This window comes from Vulpes lagopus, chromosome 2 (assembly GCF_018345385.1).
Source record: "Vulpes lagopus strain Blue_001 chromosome 2, ASM1834538v1, whole genome shotgun sequence".
NCBI classification, from domain to species: Eukaryota; Metazoa; Chordata; class Mammalia; order Carnivora; family Canidae; genus Vulpes; species Vulpes lagopus.
Window position 1 is genome coordinate 157,371,879 of NC_054825.1, and position 25,721 is coordinate 157,397,599.

The 25,721-nt window shown below is 41.2% G+C and overlaps 1 protein-coding gene across 1 annotated transcript in view; it reads left to right on the forward strand.

The window, feature by feature from the left end:
• The window catches only part of LOC121484176 (zinc finger protein 132-like), a 52,858-nt gene that overhangs the window by 14,807 nt on the left and 12,330 nt on the right, over positions 1 to 25,721 (forward strand). The window contains exons 2-3 of the mRNA XM_041743034.1: positions 6,838 to 7,602; positions 24,961 to 25,042. The gene's annotated coding sequence lies outside the window, so the exon portion shown is untranslated. The remainder of the gene's footprint in view (positions 1 to 6,837; positions 7,603 to 24,960; positions 25,043 to 25,721) is intronic.

Sequence of the window (25,721 nt, forward strand, 5' to 3'; positions counted from 1 at the left end):
GAGTGTTTTGTTACTCTTGGGTTTTAAGAGTTCTTTGTATATTTTTGATAGCAGTCTTTTATCAGATGTGTCTTTTATTACAAATGTTTTCTTCTGGTTTGTGACTTGTCTTCTTGTTCTCTTTACATTGTTATTTGCTGAGCAGAAGTTTTGAATTTAATGAAGTCTTTATCAATTATTTCTGTAGTGAATTATGCCTTTGGTTTTGTATTGAAAAAATTATCAAGGTTATCTAAGTTTTCTTCTATGTTATCATCTAGGAATTTTTTTTTTAGAGATTTTATTTCTTTATTCATGAGAGAGACAGAGAGAGAGGCAGAGACACAGGCAGAGGGAGAAGGAGGCTTCATTCAGGGAGCCCGACGTGGGACTTGATCCCGGGACTCCAGGATCACGCCCTGAGCCAAAGGTAGATGCTCAGCCACTGAGCCACCGAGGTGTCCCTCATCTAGGAATTTTATAGTTGTTCTTGCTATACATAGGTCTGTGATCCACTTTGAGTTCATTTTTAAAGTGAAGGGAATAAAGGCTATGTCTAGATCCTTTCTTTTTTTTTTTTCACATGTAGATGTCCAGTTGTTCCAGCATATTTGTTGAACATATTATTTGTGATCCATTGCATTGCTTTTGTTACTTTGTCAAAGATCAATTGACTATGTGGGTCTATTTCTAAGATGACTATTCTATTCCATTAATCTTTTTATCCTTTAGCCAGTAACACACTGTCTTCACTGTAGCTCTATAGTAATCTTAAAGTTAGGTAGTGTGACTCTTCAACACTGTTGTTCTTCAATATTGGGTTAGTTAGCTATTTTTGTTCTTTTTCCTCTCCATACAAGCTTTAGAATCCACACAATAATTTTCTGGGATTTTTTTATTAAGATTGTGTTGAATATATAGATAAATTTGAGGAAAATGCATCTAGACAATGTTGAGTCTTCCTGTTCATGAACATGGTATACCTCTCCATTTTTTTTTTTAGTTCTTCTTTGATATCTTTCATCAGAATTTTGTAATTTTCCCCCATGTATATCTTCTACATGTTTTGTTAGATTGATACTTAAGTATTCCATTTTGAGGGTATTATGTAAATGGTAACTTTTTAAATTTCAAATTCCATTTGTTGCTGGTGTGATACAATGATTTATAAGAAATATTATATTATTATATAGTATATAGCTTCTCAGATATATTTGTCCTCATCCGCAGATCCTGAAAACACTTCAGAGCCATAGAGGTAAAATGAGTGTCTTGTTATTAATGAAGGTGATTTTTCCTTTCCAAACCCACCAAAGGTTCAGAGGCAGTTTTCCAGGAGGAGCAATCACATGATGAACTTTCAGTCCCTATCCTTAGTCCCCCCACCTCCAGGGAATGAGAGGGGCTGGAAGGTTGCATCAGCTAATGGCCAATGACTTGGCAATCATGACTCTGTAATAAAGCCTTCATAAAGACCCAAGAGGACATGTCTTTTGGTCATTTTGGAGAGGTTTCACACTTGGAGAACCGGAACATTTCTGTGTGTCAGGCCCTAAGCTCCATGAGAACAAAAGGGCCTCATTGAGTGATATAAGAATTCTCGAGATGGGTAGTCTTAATGGTCGCACAACAATGTAAATGTACTTACTGCCACTGAATTGTACACTTAAAATGGTTAAAATGGTAAATTTTTATTATGTATATTTTATAATAAAAATGTTAAAATAATTATTACTCAAAGATGACTTTCTAAAATGTTAGAAATGGATTTTAATTTTTGAAATAAACCTGTTTTATTTTTAGAAAAGATTTATTTATTTATTCATGAGAGAGACAGAGAGAGGCAGAGACATAGGTAGAGGGAGAAGCAGGTTCCTTGTGGGGAGCCTGATGCGGGCCTCAATCCAGGATGCTGAGATCACAACGTGAGCCAAAGGCTGATGCTCAACCACTAAGCCACACAGGTGCCCCTGAAATAAAATTCTTTTAGAGCAGTTTTAGGTTCATAACTATGAAAGATCAGAAAGTACAGGGAGTTCCTATATACTGCCTGCCTGTGCCTATATGAACAGTCTCCCCAGCTATGAACATCCTATATAAGTGGTTCATTTGTTACAATGGATGCACCTAAATTGACATATCATTATCATCCAAAGTTAATAGTTTAGAGTTCACTTTTGGGGTTGTACATTCAGCATTTTGGAGTTCTGAGGTAGGAGGATCTACTGGGGAAACAAAATATCCTGCTTACCCAGAAAATCTTTGCACACAAGTAGAAGAGAAAGAACATTTTTATTATTAGTAAGCATTAAAAGAGATGTGATGTGCATCACAGGCAATCTAATAAAGATATTGTGAAGTCAGTAAGAAATCTCACCTTTTTATACAGTCAGGCAGATACAACCTATTATGTACATGTTCTTAAGAAAATGTGAACTAGTCCTCAAGTAAGGGGACTCGAGAGCAACATTTACTAAATAGTGCATTAGAAATTCATTGGGGTGGGTATTTGCATTTGTTAAGTGCCTTTGTCTACGTGTACAGTAACACACCTGCCATATGTGACTATAAAAAGGGCAAAATACATGGAGTTCCTGCTTCACATGTGGGACAGCACACAGCATGGGGCTGTGTTCTTTTTTTTTTTTTTAATTTTTATTTATTTATGATAGTCACACACAGAGAGAGAGAGAGAGGCAGAGACACAGGCAGAGGGAGAAGTAGGCTCCATGCACTGGGAGCCCAACATGGGATTCGATCCCGGGTCTCCAGGATCAGGCCCTGGGCCAAAGGCAGGCGCCAAACCGCTGCGCCACCCAGGGATCCCATTGGGCTGTGTTCTTTGACGGAATGACAGCACAGCAGATGAGATGTCTTCTGCCAGGGCAAGGGCACTTTCTAACCCTATTATAGGGAAGTGGAGCCCAGAAAACAGAGGTGAGGGTAACAGATCAGAACCCAGTGCTCCAGAGGGAGCTAGGATCCTGTGTCTGTCTTTTCAGGGGAGTCCTACCCACGATGGTTCTGAAACCTCAGGCTGGCCTCTCTCAAACCTCAGCCCCAGAGGTGAAGACCCTCACTCTAGCATCAGAGGTCAGGTGTAGGCATTTGCCACCAGCTAGCTGCTGCATCCCAGCTTCCTCCTACAGAGACAGTGTCCTTATTTCAGGCTCAGAAGCTGAGGTCCCACTCCTACTCAAGAAGTTGATACCCCGTTGTGCAATTGAGCAGTGCTAGCCCCTCTCTTGCACATGCAATCTTGGGGACCTGCCCTTGTGTCAGGATGCAGCCTCATGGACTCTGCATCAGGAATGTCTGCTGATTCTGAGCCCTGGGACACGGCTGCCAGCCTCTGGACCTTCATGCTATCATTACTTGGTCTGGTGTTTCTGCCCACAGGGAACTACAGAGGAGCTTGATCAGCACTTGGAGCACTCTAGTTGCCTCTGAGGAGTTTCTTTGGCCTTGGAGAAGGGGACGTTGGAGAAGGGGGCCTTGGAGAAGGGGGATTGAAAGGTGATGAATAGGGATCCCTGGGTGGCACAGCGGTTTGGCGCCTGCCTTTCGCCCAGGGCGCGATCCTGGAGACCCGGGATCGAATCCCACATCAGGCTCCCGGTGCATGGAGCCTGCTTCTCCCTCTGCCTGTGTCTTTGCCTCTCTCTCTCTCTGTGACTATCATAAATAAATTAAAAAAAAAAAAAATGAAAGGTGATGAATAGCCATAAGCCCTGCTCCCTCACAGCAGCTGGCCAGCTATAGTACATGCCAGTGCACAAAATGCAAAACAGTCTTTAAAAGAAGGCAGCTTTAGGTCTACAAAGTTTCAAGAGAAGGAAATATCAGATATTGAGTGTAAAATGAGAAAGTAGCTTTAGATGTATTGAGAAAAATCAGAATATGGATTGGTGTACAAAGTCTGACTTAATTTTTACTGAGAAAAACTATAAAGGAATGTATTTGAACTCAGACACAAAGTGATACATGTGCAGACACAATTCTGAAAAGATAATGCTGTACTCTAAATATTTTTCTCCAGGAGGTACAACTATTAGACTTTTCACATTGTATTTTTTGATAGATTTTAATTATTTTAGAGAGAGCGGGGTGAGGGACAGAGGGAGAGCGAGAAAGCATCTTGAGATTCCGTTCTGAGCACAGAACCCGACAGGTGGCTTGATCTTACAATCATGACAATGAGCTGAAACCAAGAGTTGGATACTTAACCAACTGAGCCACCTAGGTGCGCCTTTACATTTTATTTTGTAATTGTATATAATGTTTTTTATTAGGGAAAATAACCTGTACTGATCCGTTCTTTTTTTTATATCAGTTCAAAAATCCTGCAGATTTTAGAGGATTTTCCTGTTATTTTCAGGAACACTGTGACCTGATCCACAGAAACCACAACAGTGCAGTGGAAAGTTATATCAGAATCACCTGGAAAATTGTTAAAACACGGAAGCTAGGTCTTGATCCACAGAATCTCTGTTTCACTAGGTTAGTTTCTGAAATGAGAATGAACAGTTCAAACAAGTCACCAGGTGACATGAATGGTAAAGGTCTAGGAATCAAACTTGAAAACCAGGATCTTGGGGATCCCTGGGTGGCGCAGTGGTTTGGCGCCTGACTTTGGCCCAGGGCGCTTTCCTGGAGACCCGGGATCGAATCCCACATCGGGCTCCCGGTGCATGGAGCCTGCTTCTCCCTCTGCCTGTGTGTGCCTCTCTCTCTCTCTCTCTCTCTCTCTCTCTCTCTGTGGCTATCATAAATAAAGAAAGAAATAAAATATTAAAAAAAAAAAAAGAAAGAAAACCAGGATCTTGTATTATGCTGAGTGAAATAAGTCAATCGGAGAAGGACAAACAGTGTATGTTCTCATTCATTTGGGGAATATAAATAATAGTGAAAGGGAATATAAAGGAAGGGAAAAGAAATGTTGGGAAATATCAGGAAGGGAGACAGAACATAAAGACTCCTAACTCGGGGAAACGAACTAGGGGTGGTGGAAGGGGAGGAGGGCGGGTGTTGGAGGGGAATGGGTGACGGGCACTGAGGTCACTTGACACTTGATGGGATGAGCACTGGGTGTTTTTCTGTATGTTGGTAAATTGAACACCAATAAAAATTAATTAAAAAAATAAATAAAAATAAAAAAAATAAAAATTCAAAAAAAAAGAAAAAGAAAAAAACAAGAAAACCAGGATCCTGTGAAAAATTAGGCTACCTAGTTCCAGGTCTTGGAGTCCACCACAGTGAAATATTGCAGATTCCCAGAGGCAGAGCCAAGGTTTCTCACATACATATGTCTCTGCAGTGAGCAAGTCAGGCTAATGGCCAACTTGGCTGGAGTCCTCAAATGCTTAGGAGCCCTGTGAGGGTTCCACCCACCAAACCTATCCAGTTCCCTGCATATTTTGCCTAGAACTTATTCTAAAAATACCCATATAGTTATTCCTCATATCCTTCAAGTTTTTGTTCAATGACCCTATTATCAGAGGTCCACCTTACTGTGCTTTGTAATATAGATACCATATTTTTAAGCACATTCACCTATGTTCTTCCATTGTGCCTACCACATTCCAAGATGCTATATGACTTAGGCTTTTTTTTTTTTTTCATGATTTCTGTGACCTCCTTGTATATAACATAACACCCAGGAGGGTGTCCCTTTGTTTGGATGTCTCTTATGCATCTACAAGAAGTTCTTGAAGCCGAATACTCTGATTATTTGTTAGAAAAGTGGATAAACAAGATATGTTAGCTTCCCTTTGTATTTTTATGATTCTACCTATTCCTTTTTTTTTTTTTTTTTTTTTTTTTAAGATTCTGTTTATTCATGAGACACACGGAGGTAGAGACACAGGCAGAAGGAGAAGCAGGCTCCATGCAGGGAGCCCAACATGGGACTCCATCCTGGGTCTCCAGGATCATGTCCTGGGCTGAAGATGGTGCTAAACTGCTGAGCCACTCAGGCTGCCCAATTCTACCTATTCCTAATATCCCTGTTCACTCTCCCTGAATGCTGGTATTGCTTAATTTCAAGAATGAATAAGAATCAAATTTGGAGAGAGAGTCTTCAGCATGATTTAGTCACGTGCTCAGCTTAATTATATCTTTTCTCAGACATCACTTAATAAAATTTCTCTACGATCTTCACATTTTTACCATCCACTGGTATTTCCACTAAGACATTTCTGACACAATCTCTGAATCATTATGTGGCCATTATTATTTTTAATATTTCATTTATTTATTCAGGAGAGACAGGGAGAGAGAGAGAGAGAGAGGCAGAGACACAGGCAAAGGAAGAAGCAGGCCCCATGCAGGGAGCCCTACGTGGGACTCCATCCGGGTCTCCAGGACCATGCCCTGGGCCGAAGGCAGGCGCCAAACCGCTGAGCCATCCAGGGATCCCCTTATGTGGCTATTATTAATAGCTTTGCTTAATTTGCATTTTACAACTGTTTTTCTCAGATAATACCAGTTCCTCATGTAGAATACTCCCTGTAATCAAAGGGGAAATGATAACCACTTTCCAGTAACGTGATGAGATCATAGATTTAAGTTACTTCCTACATTTTGGAAATCAGAGAGCCCTTTTCATACATGCTAACACCTGTGAACACTGAAGCCACTGGTATCAAAATAGCACATCTTTCACAGTTCTGTTTTTGAGATTAATGTCAGAGAGATAAATGTGTTGCTAAGTTGGACACAATAATTTACAGTCAAGGTAAATGTTTTCTGTGGTAATTACAGAGATCACCTTTGTATTCCTGCTTCAGAGTAGCCCAACATCCCCCTCAGTATTTCCTGTCATGACCTATTTTTTCTCTCGTCCCTGATCAAACATAGAACAACTGATAAAACTGGCTCTAACACTTCGTGGTGTATGGATTTAAACTGCAACGTGACATGTTAGCTTCTGCTACCCGTGGACACATTTTGAGCCCTCATGACTACGGATGATAAATGTTATTTGGATCTGTAGCCTTTGGGAGTATCTGAAATAATGTTTTTGCCTCTGGGAGCAAGCTGAACTTCACGGAGTCCAAAAGAACATGTCCCCAAACGCTTGGATGAACAGCTGCAGGCAACACACAACACTCCCCCAAAACTTGAGCTCTACTTCTTTAAGAAGGGGCAGAGACCTTTCTAATTTCTCGGACTCGCCGTCTCCCAGTGCAGCTCGCTGGCCGACTGCAGGTCCGTTGCGGAGCGCCCTTATCAACGGGATCGGAATCCGCAGGAACTACCTTACCCTGTGTGCTCCGCGTCTAATGGACACCTCGCTGAGCCAGTGAAGGTCTAGAACAGAGGCCTTCCGTGTGTGACACCCAGCGCAAGGCGGGACTTCCGGCGTCCTCCTCCGGGCGGTCATTTTGGCTTCTCCCCTGTGTTCATCTGGGCAGAAGTTCCGGAGCGCTGGGTCTGCGCGGAGGTGGCTTGCGGGAGAAGGACTCAGAGGAGTCGTTGACCACGCAGAGGCAGGTCTGAGGCTCGGCGACGCCACCCGGGGTGCCCTGCACCAGGGCCGGTCTGAGAAACCCCTGCCCGCTCCCGGCCCCGCTCCGCCCACAGGGCCGGATGGCGGCAGCCACGCTGAGGGACTCGGCTCAGGTAAATGCTGCGTTCTGCGGCCCCTCATCGCCTCCCAGAACCTGAAGCTCCGGGGGGAGTAGCGCCTGCTGGCGTCCTCGAACCCAGGTCTTACTGTCTGGGACGATGAGGCACTAGTAGGTGGGGTCCCGTTTCTGACAATAGCTCTGAATAAAGCGGATACCTCAGCTCCTCTGTTTAATTTTACTGATGTGGTTGTGATTAGGTGTGGGGGGTTTTAGAGGCAGAGGAACCCCCTTGTGCAAAGGCCTGGAGGTGCCACTGAGCCAGGAATATTCGGGAAAGCTGTGGACCCTGGTGCCTTTGAGGAACCGTGTTCGAGGCGGAGTCACACCTGGAATAACAAGCCGAGGGTTCTGCTGGCATTCTCAGGACTCTGGAAGCTCTAGAGAATTTTAAACAAAAGAGCACTACGAATTGCGTTAGGGTGTTAAAAGCTTTCTAAAGGTTGTGGATTGGAAAAATGAACTGAAGAATGGTGCTGGCGACATTGAGGGCATTAAGAGGTTGAATATTTCCTCGAGGACACAGAACTAGTAAGATAAACACCAGGCATAGATTCACCTGGTCTGGGCGCAAGCCTATTGAAACCGGACATTGTATTTATCTGTAGACTGCCCGTTAAAACATGGTTACAGACGCACTTATGGAACCTACACAGGTACGTGTGTATTCACGTATCCACTGGGAGAGTATCCCAGTCCCTCACTGACTCCTACTCCCACTCATATTTTTCTGTATTGTAGTGTTCGGGGACTCTTAAGTGCCATTATTCCAGACCTTGGGTGTAGGGACCCTGGAGAAACCCAAGGCTCCGCCCTGGGTCCATATCAGGGATTATACGGAGGTATTTTCATTTTTCGCACCTGATGTAAGCAGGTGTAGAAAGGTTGTCCATACCAAGATGTAAAAATGCTTGGAGGTAGAGGTAATCTTTGAGCATTAAGGAAACCATAGATTCTCTTTCCTTCAGGTGGGGAAAAAAGAGCAGTAAGATGGGATTCAGAGCTGAAATGGCTGCTGGTGAAGTTGGTTATCTGTTCTGGAGGTGATGAGAGCTTTGGATTAGAGGAGGGAGGTGATCTTAACCAGGTCTTAACAGGCTTCATCTGGCTACATTGTAGAGAACAGATCCTAAGTATGAGGGAAGAGGAAGGAAAACTAGGGTGGAGTCAGTCCACTGTAGTGGCCCAGTTGAAGGTTCATGGGACAGAGTGGTGGCTTAGGAGAAGTGGCTGGATTCGGGATCTATTTTTAAGAGTCAACTAGATTTCCTAATGTGCAAGGGAAGTCACGCTTGGTCTGCTTGTATTGCTGTAACAAAATACCACAAACTAGGTGATTTATACACCACAGATATTTATTTCTCACAGTTCTGGAGGCTAGAAGACTAGAATCAGGATGCCTTCATGGTCAGATTCTGTCTAATGAAGGCCTCCTTCCTAATTTCTGCCTAAAGGTCCCAGCTCCTAATATCATCAAGTTGTGTGTGTGTCTGTGGGGGAGGGTAGTGTCAAAATATGAATGGGCGGGGCGACATAAACCGTTTTTCTAGAACAGTGAGAAAGTGAAGCACAGGATTCAGCCCTTAGGGTTTTGATTAAAGCAACACGAAGAATGAAAATTTCAACTGATATGGGGAAATTGATTATAGAGTAATTTTCACTGGGGATATCAGGAACTTCCTTTTGGCTATATTAAGATTTGAGATGTTTCAGAGACCACTGAATGAAGGCATCAAGTAGGCAGCTGGACACTCCTATCTGGAATTCTGGGGAGGGCTTCAGGATGGAGACATCCAACATATTGTGGCTATTAAGTCAGTTGTATTTGGGAGGGGCATTCTGTAGGTAATGATGATAAAACTGTTTTCAGACTAGGAAAGGAAAGGTGATGGCTGAGAACTGGACCTCTTGCTTGGATATCTGGTTGAGGACATTGAGTTTCACTTACTCAAGGTAAGAGAAATAAGTGGCATGGAGGGAAGACATGTCAAGGGCAGGGTAGACTCATAGCTGATGAAGGGTACCAGTAGAAGAGTGGATACAGAGCTATAGGAGTTGGCACATTAATACTCTGTCCTTGGAGCTAGTGTTTATTCCATTCAAAGGACTTCATGAATTTTGTGGTGACTTTGATGGGATCTGGGAAATTTCATTCAGTCTGGAGGTTAAGGTTAGGGAGAAATCTTTGAGAACCACTAGGACTCAGATGGGTCACTAGTGGGGCTGGGCTTTGAATGAGGGTTAAGTCAAAGAGGAAATTTCTGACTGTATAGGGCAAAGCAAGAGCAGCACAGAAATGGAATGAGGTCATGGGTATTTGAAATCTGAAGGTCGTTCTGCGTTGTAGAGGTTGTAGCAACAGTTAAGCAGGGAGGACTACTTAGCAGGCTTCAGAGCTGCCTCTGACAGTGAAGATATCAGAGGATCAATTGGATCTTGATTGGATTTATAAAAACTTCTTTGGTTACTATGCAGCAGGTATGGTATGGGGAGGCGAGGGAGATGCCTGTGCCTTCCTGTGGGGGCAGGAAGTGGCTGTGCCTTCTAAGAAGCAGCAAGGGAGAGCCTCTCCAGGAAACTAAAATATTTAAAAGCAATCATATATGCTGTAGTTAACACACACAAGCACTGGGAATTTGCATTCCCAGAAGAGATTTGAGTGACCCCAGAACCTCTAAGCTAGAGAGATTAGTGAAGGTCTTCCCCTGCACAGGGCCAGTTCTTAGTGACTGGAGAAGTTGGCTATTTTTTCAGATGCCCAAATCTCAACAAAAGAGTGTAAAGCATACAGAGAAATGAGGAAACATGGCCTAATCAAAAGGACAAAACACATGTCTGGAAACTGGACCTGTAAAAATGTAGGCCTCTGAGTTATTTGACAGAAATTTAAAACAACTGCTAAAGATGCTCATGGACTTGAGAGAACACAGACAACAATATCAGAAAACAATTCATAGACAATATGAGAATATCAACAGAGAAGCTGTAAAAGAAAACCAATCAGAAATGATAGAGCTGAGCAATTTTTCTAAAGTGAAAAATTTACTAGAGAGGCTCAGTAGCAGAGCTGATCAGGTAGAATAAAGAATCTGTAAAAAGATAGGTCATTTGACATTGTCAAGTCAGAGCAGCAAAAAGAATGAAGGAAAGAGCTTAAGGGACTTAGGGATACCAGCAGGCTGACCAATGTATGCATTATGGCAGACCCAGAAGAACAGAGGGACTTTATTTGCAAAACATATTCAACAGGGACACCTGGATGGCTCAGTGGTCCCGCGTCTGTCTTTGGCTCAGGTTGTGATCCTGGGGTCCTGGATCGGGCTCCCTGCGGGGAGCCTGCTTCTCCTTCTGCCTATGTCTCTGCCTCTCTGTGTGTCTCTCATGAAGAAATAAATAAAATCTTAAAAAAAAAAAAAATTCAACAGAGGACAAGCATCTAAAATATAGAAAGGACATTTATAACTCAAAAAAATTTTTAAAGATTTTATTTATTTCTTCATGAGAGACACACAGAGAGAGAGAGGCAGAGACACAGGCAGAGGGAGAAGCAGGCTCCTTGCAAGGAGCCCGATGCGGGACTTGATCCTGGATCCCGAGATCAGGACCTGAGCCAAAAGCAGACACTTAATTACTGAGCCATCTAGGCGTCCCTATAATCAATAGTTTTTTTTCCCCCTATAATCAGTAGTTATAAACAATTTTTAAAAAACAGAAGTGTGGATAGAAATTTCAAAAAGTTACGGCAAAAATTTACATAAAGAGAAGCTGGAGTCATTAGGAAAATGAAAAATTAAACCCATAATGACTTAACCACTGTGTACTTTTAGAATCAGTATTTAAAAACTCTGACCATACCAAATGTTGTCAAGCATGTAGAGCAGATGGAACTCTGATCCACTGATGGTAGGAATGGAAATTGTACAAGCACTTTGGAAAGCATTTGGCAGTGTCTCTATCATTAAACATAAGCTTTCATACAACCCAGCCATCCCATTCCTAGGTATTTATCCAAGGGAAATAAAAGCATATGTTTATGCAAAGATCTATGAACAGAAGATCTATGAAAGCTGTATTTTTAGGGTAAAAGGGGAAAAAACCCAAAGTCCACCAAAAACAGTTGAATGAATAAACAAATTGTAGTATCTCTGTATAATGGAATACCACTCAGGAATAAACAGGAATTGTCTTAGGTGTAACAAAATATTATTAAAAAAAAATACTATAGACTGGATACTTGAAGAACAGTAATTTTTTGTTTACAATTTTGGAAGCTGAAAAGGATGTCCAGATCAAGGCGCTTCCTGCTTTGGTTCCTGATGAGGACTCTTGTTTGCAGATGGCTTTCTTGTGTCTTAAGGTGACTGTAACACAGAAAGTGCAAGTTCTCTGATGTTCCCACCCTCCTCTTTTTTATTGAAGTATAGTTGACATTAATATTAGTTTTAGGTGTACAACATAATGATTTAACTATTATATGCATTACAAAAGGGTCACCTGGGTGGCTCAGTCAGTGTCTGCCTTTGGCCCAGGCCATGATTTTGAGGTCCTAGAATCAAGCTCTGAGTTGGGCTCCCTGCTTAGCAGGGAGTCTGCTTCTCCCTCTCCCTCCAAATACTCATTATTTATTTATTTATTTTTATTTATTTATGATAGGCACACAGTGAGAGAGAGAGAGAGGCAGAGACATAGGCAGAGGGAGAAGCAGGCTCCATGCACCGGGAGCCTGATGTGGGATTCGATCCCGAGTCTCCAGGATCGCGCCCTGGGCCAAAGGCAGGCGCCAAACCGCTGTGCCACCCAGGGATCCCTAAATACTCATTATAAGTATACTTTTTTATCTGTCACTAAACAGAGTTATTACAATATATTTTTTAAAATTTTTATTTATTTATGATAGTCACAGAGAGAGAGAGGCAGAGACACAGGCAGAGGGAGAAGCAGGCTCCATGCACCGGGAGCCCGATGTGGGATTCGATCCCGGGTCCCCAGGATCGCGCCCTGGGCCAAAGGCAGGCGCCAAACCGCTGCACCACCCAGGGATCCCGAGTTATTACAATATTATTGACGATTGTCTATGCTGTACTTCTAATCCTTGTGATTTTTTTAGTGCTAGAATTTTCATCCTCTTAATCGCCTTCACCTATTTTGCCCATATCCCTCACTCCTCTTCTTTGGCAACCACCAGTTCTCTGTATTTATAAAACTGCTTTTGTTGTTATTTGGTTGTTTTGTTTTTTAGATTGCACATATAATGGAAATCATATGGTATTTGTCTTTCTCTGACTTATTTCACTTAGCATAATACCCCATAGATTCATCAGTGTTGTGAATGGCAAGATGTTTTGTCCTTTTTTTTTTTTTTTTTTTTTAAATAATCTCTATGCCCAATGTGGGCCTTGAACTCATGACCTGGAGATTGAGGTGCATGCTCTAGCAACAGAGCCAGCCAGGTGCCCCATGATTTCATTTTTTTTAAATGGCTAAGTAATATTCCCTTCCATGCACACACACCACGTCTTTGTTCATTAATCTATCAGTGGATACTTAGTTGTGTCCATAATTTATCTGTTGCAAATAATGCTGTGGTAAACAGGGATGAATTAGTGTTCTCATTTTCTTCAGGCACATTCTCAGAATTGGAATTACTGGATCGTGTATATTTCTAGTTTTGTAGAGTGGCTGCTCCATTCCCCCTCTCCTCCCTCTCCACCTGCACACACACAAAATGCAGAAGAGTTCTCTTTACTTCATAGTCAACACTTGTTATTTCTCATCTTTTTGATACTAGCCATTTTGACTGGTGTGAGGTGATGAGACTCATTGTGGATTTGATTTGCATTTCCCTGATGATCAGTGATGTGGAGCATCTTTTATATCTGTTGGCCATTTGTATGTCCTTTTTGGGAAAATGTCCATTCACATCTTCTGCCAATTTGTAATTGGGTTGTTTGGGGGAGTTTTTTGGTGTTGAGGTGTGTGAGTTCTTTATATATTGGATATCTTACTGGCAAATGTCTTTTCTAATTCAGTAGATTGCCTTTTCATTTTTTTTTTAAAGGATTTTATTTATTCATTCATGAGAGACAGAGAAAGAGGGAGGCAGAGACATAGGCAGAGGGAGAAGCAAGCTCCATGCAGGGAGCCCGAAGTTGGACTTGATCCCAAGACCCCAGGTTCATGCCCTGAGCCAAAGGCAGGCGTTTAACCACTGAGGCACCCAGGCATCCCATGCCTTTTCATTTTGTTGATGGTTTGCTTTGCTGTGTGCAAGTTTTTTTAGTTTTATGTAATTCCAGTTAGTCATTTTCTTTTGTTTCCCTTTTTTGAGGAAACATATCTAGAAAAATCTAGAAAATGTTGCTAAGGCTGATGTCAGAGAAATTACTGCATATGTCTTCTTTTAGTTTTATGGTTTTAAGACTTACATCTAGGTCTTTAATCCATTTTGGATTTACTTTTGTGTATAGTGTAAGAATATGGTCCCGTTTCATTCTTTGTATGTAGCTGTCCAGTTTTCCCAACATGATTTATTGAAGAGACTTTTGTCTTTCCCCATTGTATATTCTTGCCTTCTTTGTCGTAAATTAATTGAGCATATAAACATGGGCTTATTTCTGGGCTCTATTCTGTTCCATTGAGTTGTGTCTATTTTTGTATCAGTACCATACTATTTTCATTACTATAGCTTTGTAGTATAGTTTGAAATCTGGTATTATGATACTTCAGTGTTCTTTCTCAAGCTTGCTTGGCTATTTGTAGTCTTTTGTGTGTTTTTTTTTTTTTTTTTAAGATTTTATTTATTTATTCATGAGAGACACAGAGAGAGGGAGGCAGAGATATAGGCAGAGGGAGAAGCAGGCTCCATGCAGGGAGTCCGATGTGGGACTCGATCCCGGGACTCCAGGATCACACCCTGGGCTGAAGGCAGACACTCAACTGCTGAGCCACTCAGGTGTCCCATCCCATCTTTTGTGGTTCTGTACAAATTTTAGGATTCTTTGTTCTGTGAAAAATACAATTGATATTTTGAAGGGGCTTGCATCGAATCTGCAGATTACTTGGGGTAGTGTAGACATTTTGACAATATTAATTCTTCCACTCCATGAACATGGTATGTGGTATATCTTTCTATTTATTTGTAATGTCTTCAGAGTCTTTCATCAGTGTCTTACAGTTTTCAGAATACAAGTCTTTTACCTCCTTGCCTAAATTATTACTAGGTACTTTATTCTTTTTGGTGTAGTCATAAAAGGAATTGTTTTTCCTAATTTCTCTTTATTTTTTTAAACGTATTTTCTTTTTCTGCTGGGTTGTTGTTAGTGTTTAAAAACAACAGATTTTTTTCTTAAGATTTATTTACCTTTTTAAAAAAAATACTTATTTTATGAGAGATGCAGAGAGAGAGAGAGAGAGAGAGGCAGAGGCAGAGACATAGGCAGAGGGAGAAGCAGGCTCCCTGCAGGGAGCCTGACGTGGACTTGATCCCGGGTCTCCAGGATGCCCTGAGCCGAAGGTAGGCGCTAAACCACTGAGCCACCCAGGAGTCCCAATATTTACCTATTAAAAAAAATTATTAATTCATAAGAGACACAGAGAGAGAGAGAGGCAGAGACACAGGCAGAGGGAGAAGCAGGCTCCCTGAAAGGAGCCTGATGCGGGACTCGATCCTCAATCATGTCCTGGACAAAAGACAGACGCTCAACTGCTGAGCCACCCAGGTGTCCCTATTCATGTATTTTAGAGAGAGAGCACAAGAGCATGAGTTGGAGGAGCAGAAGGAGAAGGAGTGAATCTTAAGCAGACTTTGCATTGAGCACGGAGCCCGATGAAGGGCTCAATTTCATCACCCTGAGATCACAACCTGAGCCAAAACCAAGAATTAGATGCTCAACGGATTTGTGCCACCCAGGTGCCCTTCCCCCCCATTAAAAAAAAATTGTTCTTCTGTTTTATAGAGAGAGCAAGCATGAGCAGGAGGAGCAGAGGGGGGATCCCTGGGTGGCGCAGCGGTTTAGCGCCTGCCTTTGGCCCAGGGCGCGATTCTGGAGACCCGGGATCGAATCCCACGTCGGGCTTCTGGTGCATGGAGCCTGCTTCTCCCTCTGCCTGTGTCTCTGCCTCTCTCTCTCTCTCTGTGTGTGTGACTATCATGAATAAATAAAAATTAAAAAAATAAAAAGGAGCAGAGGGGAGAGGAAACTCAACAGATTTCTGTATATTAGTTTTGTATCCTGTAACTTTACTGAATTAATTAGTTGGCGTCTTTAGGGTTCTCTATGTATAGTATCATGTTATCTACAAATAGTGACAGTTTTGCTTTTTTATTCCAACTTGGATGCCTTTTAATTCTTTTTCTTGTCTGAATTCTGTGGCTAGTACTTGCAGTACTATTTTGAATAAAGGTGGTGAGAGTGGGCATCCTTGTCTTGTTCTTGATCTTAGAGGAAAAGCTTTCAGTTTTTCACCATTGAGTATGATGTTAGCTGTGATTTTTTTCATCTATGGCCTTTATTATGTTGAAGTATTTTCCCTTGTAACTCATTTTGTTGAGTTTTTATTATGAACGGATGTTAAATTTTGTCAAATGCTATTTCAGCATCTCTTGAGATGATCATGATTTTTATCCTTCATTTAGTTAATATGTTGTATTATGGGGACACCTGGGTGGCTCAGCAGTTGATCATCTGCCTTTGGCTCAGGGCATGATCCTGGAATCCCGGGATTGAGTCCCACATCAGGCTCCCTGCAGAGAGCCTGCTTCTCCCTCTGCCTGTGTCTCTGCCTCTCTCTCTGTGTCTCTCACGATTGATAAATAAAATCTTTAAAAAAACATGTTGTATTGATTGATTTGCAGATAGTGAACCATCCTTACATCCCTGAAATAAATCCCACTTGATCATGGTGAATGTATATTGGATTCAGTTTGGTAATTTGTTGAAGATTTTTGCATTTGTGTTCATCAGGGATATTGGTCTGTAGTTTTCTTTTCTTTTCTTTTCTTTTCTTTTCTTTTCTTTTCTTTTCTTTTCTTTTCTTTTCTTTTCTTTCTTTTCTTTTCTTTTCTTTCTTTTCTTTCTTTCTTTTCTTTTCTCTTCTTTTTTCTTTTTCTTTTTCTTTTTCTTTTTCTTTTTCTTTTTCTTTTCTTTTTCTTTTTCTTTTTCTTTCTTTTCTTTTCTTTCTTTCTTTCCAATGTCTTCATCTAGTTTTGAGGAATGAATTTGGAAGCACTTCTTTTCTATTTTTTGTAGTGGTTTGAGAAGGATAGGTGCTAATGCTTCTTTAAATGTTTGGTAGAATTCACCTGTGAAGCCATCTGGTCCTGGACTTTTGTTTGTTGGGAGTTGTGGGTTGTTTTTTTTGGGGGGGGGGGGAGGAGTGGGAGGAGGGAGGGAGAGAGAATCTTAGCAGCCTCCATGCCCAGCCTAGAGTCCCAACATGGGGGCTCAATTTCATGTCCCTAAAATCTTGATCTGAACCAAAATCAAGAGTCAGGTGCTTAACCAACAGAGCAACCCAGGCACTTTTATTGGGAGCTTTTTTTTTTTTTTTTTTTTTTTTTTTAAGATTTTATTTATTTATTCATTAGAGGCAGAGAGAGAGAGGCAGAGACACAGGCAGAGGGAGAAGCAGGCTCTGTGCAGAGAGCCCGGTGTGGGACTCTATCCCGGGACTCCAGGATCACGCCGTGAGAGACATACAGAGAGAGGCAGAGACGTGAGGCAGAAGCAGGCTCCTTAGGGAGCCTGATAGGGGACTTGATCCTGATCCTGGGATCACTCTCTGAGTGGAAGGCAGATGCTCTACTGCTGAGCCACCCAGGTGTCCCTCCTGGACTTTTTTTTTTTTATTGCTTTTTAGTCTATTTCACCTATTTTCACTCTGATCTTTATAATTTTTTTTCATTCTACTAACTTTGGACCTTGTTTGTTCTGTTTCTAGTTACCTTAGATATAAGGTTAGATAGTTTGAGATTTTTCTTGTTTCTTGAGGTAGGTTCGTATTGCTGTAAACTTCCTTCTGAGAACTGTTTTTGCTTCATATGAAAGATTTTGTTGAACTGTTATATTTCTGTTTTCATTTGTCTCCAGCTGTTTTTCAATTTTCTCTTTGACTAATTCATTGGTTAGTCTCCACGTGTTTGTTTTTTCCCTTTTTTCCCCCCTCGTAATTGATTTCTAGTTTCATACTTTTGTGGCTAGAAAAGATACTTGATAGGATTTCAGTCATCTTTAAATTTATTGAGACTTGTTTTGTAGCCTAACATACGATCTGTCTTAGAGAATGTTTCATGTGCATTTGCAAAGGTTGTGTATTATTCTGTTTTGGTATAGAATGTTCTGTATATGTCTGTTAAGTTTGTGTGATCTATCATTGATCAAAGTGACTATTATTGATTTTCTGTGTAGATGATTTATCGGTTGATATAAGTGAGGTATCGAAGTCCCTGAAGGACAAGTATTATTATTATATTTAAAGATTTTATTTATTCATGAGAGAGACAGAGAGAGGCAGAGACACAGGCAGAGGGAGAAGCAGGCTCCCTACAGGGAGCCCAATGTGGGACTCAATCCCAGGACTCTAGGATCGTGCCCTGAGCCAAAGGTAGATAGATGCTCAACTGCTGAGCCACTCAGGTGTCCCAGTCCCCTTCTGTTATTGTATCCTGTTAGTTTCTCCCTCTATGTCTGCTGAATGTTTGCTTTGTGTTTTTAGTTGCTCCTGTGTTGGTTGCATAGATTTTTACAATTGTTATATCTTCTTGTTGGATTAATTTCATTATAATTATGGAATGGTTTTGTCTTTATTAAAATCTTTTTTAATTAAAGTTTTTTTTTTTTAAGATTTTATTTATTCATGAGAGACACACAGAGAGAGTCAGAGACATAGGCAGAGAGAGAAGCAGGCTCCCTTTAGGGAGACTGATGTGGGACTCAATCCCGGAACTCCAGGATCACTCCCTGAGCCTAAGGCAGACACTCAACTGCTGAGGCACCCAGGCGTCCCTATTACAATCCATGTTTTAAACTCTACTTTGTTTATTATAAGTATTGCTACCCCAACTTGTTTTTCACTTCCATTTGCATAGAATGTTTTCCCATTCCTTCACTTTCAGTTTGTTATGTCTTTATGTCTGAAGTGAGTCTGTTGTAGGCAGCATATAGATGGTTATTTTTATTTTTTAAAAATCCATTCAGTCACCCTATGTCTTTTTTTTTTTTTTTAAGATTTTATTTATTTATTCATGAGAGACACAGAAAGAGAGAGGCAGAGACATAGGCAGAGGGAGAAGCAGGCTCCATGCTGGAAGCCCGACCCAGGACTTGATCCCAGGTCCCCAGGACCACACCCCCGGCCGAAGGTAGTGCTAAACCGCTGGGCCACTGGGGCTGCCCTCACCCTGTGTCTTTTGATTGGAGCAATTAGTCCATTTACATTTAATTACTGGTAAGTATGTACTTAATGCATTTTGTTGATTTTTTTTGTCCCCCCCCTTTTATATTTTGGTAATTTTTCTGTGTTCCTTTCTTTTGTGCTCTTGTGATTTGATGACTTTTTAGTATTGTAGGCTTCTGCTTTGTGGTTACCATGAGAATCCTATAATATCCCAAGCATGTAGTTGTCTATATTAAGTTGATGGTCACTTAAATTCACACGAATTCTAAAAGCACTACATTTATTACTCCTCTGCCCCAGTTTATGTTTATGATGTCATATTTTACATCTTTTTTGCATGTATTACTTAACTTATTTTTGTAGGTAATATTGATTTTACTGATTTTGCTACTTCGTATTCATACTAGCTTTATAAGTCACTGATTCTACCTTTATTATATATTTATTTTTACCAATGGAACTTTTTTCCTTTCATAGTTTTCTTCTAGTTATGTTTTTGTCTTTTCTGCTGAAAGAAATTCTTTTAATTTTACTGTAAAGCCAGTTTAGTGGTGATGGACTTTAACTTTTGTTTGTCTGGGAAATCTTTAATTCTTCAAAAAAATTATTTAAAGGATTTTATTTATTTGAGAGAAGAAAGAGTATGAGCAGGGGGTGGCAGAGGGAGAAGCCAACGCCCTCTGAGCAGGGAGCCTAATGTGAGGCTTGATCCCAGGCCCCTGGGATCATCATCTGAGAGGAAGGCAGATGCTTAACTGACTGAGCAATCTGGCACCCCATCTCCTTGTATAATTCAATTCTGAATTATAATCCTGCTGGGCAAAGTATTTCTTGGTTGTAGAGTTTTTTCCTTTCAGTACTTTGAATATATCATGATACTACCTTCTGACCATAAATGTTTCTGCTGAAAATTCTGCTGATATGTAACTCTTAGCTTTTCTTGATTTTTTTTTTTTTTTTTTAAGATTTTATTTGAGCAGCGTGGGTGGCTCAGCGGTGCCGCCTTCAGCTCAGGTTGTGGTCCCGGGATCGAGTCCCGCGTCAGGCTCTAGGGAGCCTGCTTTACCCTCTGCCTGGGTCTCTGCCTCTCTCTGTCTCTCATGAATTAATAAATAAAATCATAAAAAAAGATTTTATTTATTAACTTGAAGGTGAGGGGGAGAGATCATGAGTGGGGGTGGTGGTGGGGGAAGCAGAGGGAGAAGCAGATTCCCCTTTGAGCAGGGAGCCTGATGTGAGACTCAATTCCAGGATCATGACTCATGCTGAAGGCAGGTGCTCAGCCGACTAAGCCATGCAAGTACCTTCCTTTCTTGCTTTAAGATCATCTCTTTATTTAGTGTTTTTTCTATTTTATTTTTTAAAAGATTTTATTTACTTGAGAGAGAGTGGGAGGGTGAGGGAGAGAGAATCTGAAGCAGACTCCATGCTGAGCAGAGAGCCTGACTCAGGGCTTAATCCCATGACTGCAAGATGATGACCTGAGCTGAAACCGAGAGTCAGAGGTTTAACTGACTGAGCCTCTCAGGCACCCAGGTTTTTCTCTATCTTATTATGTGTCTTATGTGGATCTACTTGAGTTCATCTTGTTTGGGGCTCTCTGTGCTTCCTGGGATTGGATGTTAGTTTTCCTCTTCCCAGGTTAAGAACGTTTTCAGTACCATTCTTTCTTCTGAGAGTCCTGTAATGAGAATGTTGCCCCAGAGTTCCCTTAATTTATCCCAATTTAAATAATTACTTTTTTTGTTGTACAACTTGGGTGCTTTTCACTGCCATATTTTCTACGTCACTGATCTGTTCTGCTGCAGCCTCTAGTCTGTTGATTCCTCTAGTGTAGTTTTCATTTCATTTATTGTATTCTTCATCTCTGGTTCTTTTTTATATCTTGTGTCTTGTTTTTGAAGTTCTCACTGAACTCATCTACTTTTCTGTCAAGATCAGTGAGCATCTTTAGGACTGTTACTTTGAACTCTTCATCAGATAGATTGTTTCATTTAGTTCTTTTTTCTGTCCTGTTTTATTTGAAACATATTCCTCTTTCCACATTTTGTCTGACTCCTTGTTTGTTTGTATGTATTAGGTCAGCCACAGGTCCTGGTCTTGAAGGTAGTGACCTCTTATGTGGAAGGCATCCTGGGGGCCCCAGGAGTGCAGTCCCTCCAGTCACCAAAACAATTCACTCCAGGGTGTGTCTCCTGTGTATGCTTTATGAGCTCTTTTATAACCGGTCTGGGACTGCTGTGGGTATGCTGGTGGGTGGGGCTGGCTCTCAGCCCATCTCTCTGCAATGACCAGCCATGATTATTGCAAACACACTAGTGGACAGGGCTAGTCCCTGCTGTGGCTGGCTGAGAGACCATCCTGTAGCTCCTGCTGGTATGCTGGTGGGTTGGACCAGTCTCTCCTCCCAAGGGTAGAAGTTGCTTTGGAGAGATGCCTGACCCAGCTGGGGCTGCCTATGGGCTGTCGCAGGACAGGAATTGCTTTGGAAGGGTACCTGCTGGGGATGGGTAGCTTAGATGGGGTGGGTTTGCAAGGGAATGCTAGGGTGGAGGTGCTAGCAAGATAGAGGGAGAGGGTCAGAACTGGATGTTACAAGCATCCAGCCAGTTAGGCTGAAGGAGAACCAGAAGAATAGCCCCTACTAGCACTTCTTTTCTTTGAGAAGGCTCTACACATCTCTGCTCCTCTGGCACATGCTCCAAAATTAGTTTATCTTCATCTGTGACTCAGGTATTTTTCAAACTGCTGCCTTTTGTGTTGGGTTTCAGACTGTGTGTTATAGTATGTTGGCCCTTTAAGAATGGAATCTCAGTTTCCTATAGCCTTCTGGCTTTCCCATTACCATAGTTAGGCCCTGTTGATTTTCAGTAGGAAGTGTACTTCTCTCTCTCTCTGCTCCCACCTCTTGTGCATACACTCTCTGAGGGAGAGAGAGAGAACACAACTGGGGAGCTGCAGAGGGAGAAGGAGAAGCAGATTCCCTCCCCCACCAAGCAGGGAGCCCAACATGGGGCTCATTCCCAGGACTCCAGGATCATGACCTGAGCTGAAGGCAGATGCTTAACCAACTGAGCCACCTAGGCAGCCTAACATTGACTGTTTCCCTATTCTGTATCTTTCATCCTCATGACTTATTCATTCCATAATTGGAATAATGTGCTTCCCACTCCCCTTCACTCCTCTTGTCTATTCCTCCACAACCCCTATATTCTTTAAGTTAAAATGATATTTGGAGACAATAGATGTATAAAGGTATACTGATAAAGAAGCGGACAGCTCTAAGTAGATATATACATTAGAAAACAAACTGGGTTTTGTTTAGTGAGAAGAGAGAGAAAAGAGAGTGTGAGCAGAAGGAGGGAGAAAGTGAGGGCGAAAGAGAGAATGAATCTTACACAGGCTCAGCACAGAGCCCAGTCTCATGACCCCCCAACCATGACCCAAGCTAACATCAAGAGTTGGACACTCAACCAACTGAGCCACTCAGATGCCCTGAAGATAAGTTGTTTTTTACAACATTGTTAGGTAAATGTTTTCTATTTGGTGGTTAATATGAGTTATATTGTTGAATTAATTAATTAATTGATTTTTAAATATTTAATAAATAAAGAGAAAAAGAGGTAGAGACACAGGCAGAGGGAGAAGCAGGCCCCCACAGGCAGAGGGAGAAGTAGGTAGAGACACAGCAGAGGTAGAGACACAGGCAGAGGGGAGAAGCAGGAAGCCTGACATGGGACTTGATCCCAGTTCTCCAGGATCACACCCTGGGCCAAAGATGGTGCTAAACCGCTGAGCCACCTGGGCTGCCCATATTTTTTAATTTAAAATTAACTTTTCTTGGGGTGCCTGAGTGGCTCAGCTGGTTAAGCATCTGCCTTTGGCTCAGGTGATGATCTTTGGGTCCTGGGCTATAGAGCCCCACATTGGGCTCCTTGCTCAGTGGGGAGTCTGCTCCTCCCTCTCCCTTTGTCCCTCTCCCCTACTTGTGCGCACACACACATTCTCTCTCAAATGAATGAATAAAACATCTTCAAGAAAAAACTTTTTAAAAAAGATTTTATTTATTCATGAGAGACACGAGAGAGAGGCAGAGACATAGGCAGAGGGAGAAGCAGGCTTCTCACAGGGAACCCAATGTGGGACGCGATCCCCAATTCTTGGATCATGACCTGGGCTGAAGGCAGGCGCCCAACCGCTGAGCCACCCAGGTGTCCCTAGCTTTTTTATTTTATTTTTATTTTTTAAAGATTTTATTTATTTATTCATAGAGAGAGAGAGGCAGAGGGAGAAGCAGGCTCCATTGCAGGGAGCCTGATGCAGGACTTGATCCTGGGGCTCCAGGATCACATTCCCGGCTGCAGGCAGCACCAAACCGCTGTGCCACTGGGCCTGCCCTAGCTTTTTTATTTTTAAGTAAGTATAGATCTCAGGAAGTTACATAGTCTAAAAGCCCCATGTTCCCTTCACCCAGCCTCCCCAAATGATGACATATTAGATAGGTATAGATTTTACTTAGTTTTCACCATTTTTTAACTTGCATGTAGTGTTACAAAATTTTTCCCATACACAGAGATTCACTTTACCACCAATGCAATCAAGATACCAAACTGGTCTGGGACCGTAAAAACTTCCTCATGCTATTTGTATTCACACCAATTCACATTCTATCTCCTCCCTATCCTCTGAAAAGCACTGATCCAGTCTCCATCTCTATAGTTCTATGAATTTATTTTCTACTAAACCTAACATGCTTGAGGTCCATCCAGGTTATTGCATGTGTCAGTTATTCATTCCTTACTGCTGAGTAGTCTTCCATTGTACAGATGTTAGAGAATTTATTCAGTTACTCATCCTTGAAGTTTCTTCCTAGTGTTGTGCTATATAATGAGTAAAGATTTTGTGAATATAAGCTTCATTTATTTTTTTTAGGAATGTATTTTAAAATACTTCATCATAAATATGCAAAAGGAATCTTTCATCCTGTTTACTTTTCTCCTCTCCTCTCTTAGATACCATTCTTTTAAGTTTTTAAAAATTTGGTATATAACCATACATTTTCCATACAATTTATCTTCCAGTGTTGAGGAAAAAGAGCTAATTACAGATGATATTCTGATACCTTTTTTAATGTGAGATTATGACCTGAAATTTAAGCAGTAGGGAAAGTTTATTGATCATATCCACAACTGCCTAATGCTCCATGAGGATTTATTCAATTCCTGGTTGATAGATACTAATTTGATTCTGTGATACTAATCTTTATTAAAAGCCAATCCAGTGAAGTAGCTTTGTAATTATGAAAGACTTGCTTTTATGATTATTATTAGTTGAAACAATTTGTTATGTTCACATAACAAAGAAATTTTCTGGTATAATGATAATGACCCAGTATTCATTCAACTAAAATTAGCTTTTAATCATGCTCTGTAAATTGATAAGGTAGTTTCAACTAACTTAAGTTTGAATATTATCTTTCTCACTTAGACTAGAGTTCAGATCTTTGGAAATTCCTCACCCTTTTTTTTAGACATTCCTATGAGAGTGCCAGTTGTGCTAAGAAGCAGAAATACTGGGATGCCTGGGTGGCCCAGTGGTTTAGTGCCTGCCTTCGGCCCAGGATGTGATCCTGGAGTCCCGGGATCGAGTCCCCATAGGACTCCCTGCATGGAGCATGCTTCTCCCTCTGCCTCTGTCTCTGCCTCTCTCTCTCTCTCTCTCTCTCTCTCTCTCTCTCTCTCTCTCTGTGTCTTTCATGAATAAATACAAATAAAATCTTTAAAAAAAAAAAAGCAGAAACATAAGTATCGGGGGAAATGTAATACATTTTCCCTGGGATATTACAGACAGATTGAGAAGCTTAGGAGGCATAGAAAATTTACAGCATCTGTGATATCGATGTAATATGTTTGAGCCTCATGGTGTGGGCTTGACTCCACATCGTCTTTGTTCTTTACAGATACAAGCAGTGGATTCAGTACCCTCTCAGCAGTAGACTCTCTTTCTGTGAAGCCAGAGCCATATACACCATCCTGATCCTGGTGAGAATGTTTGACTCCTTTTACTCATTCACTTTTATCCTTTTGGATAACCCTGATTATGAATCCAAGCTGTCGGCTCACAACCACCTGTCTTCCCTTCTGTCTTCATGTTTCTCAACATTTCCTTCCTTTGTACTCATTAGCAGTGACAAACCCATTCCTTGGTTCTGTTTTGGAGGCGTAGAAAACATCTTTTTCCAAATAGAGTCTCTGGGCTCTTAAGTTCCCTCCACCCTCCAGAACACTCAATTATGTATTAAGTAACACTTTAAAAAATATTTATAGTCTCATAAACTATGGCAGTTAATCTGCTGGGAATTTTGCATTCAGTGTTGAATAATAGTTGTAGGATACAAAAGAAACCATTGTTGTAAGCAATTACTCAAAGACAGAATTTCATGAAAATGTAATGTATGTTTTTTTCAGGTTTTGGGAGTTTGACAGTAAATATCCCGTGCTGATCTGATTTTTTTTTTGTTTTGTTTTGTTTTTGTTTTTGTTTTTGTTTTTGTTTTTGTTTTTTTTTGATCTGAATTTTAAGCTAGTACCCAAAATATGTATCTTATAAACATTGGGTGAAGGGTCAATGCATATGGACCATGGTGAATAAAAATGTCTAAATTGTCTAAGTAGCATTTTTAATCTAATGCTATGAATGATAGAGAAAAGATTACATTTC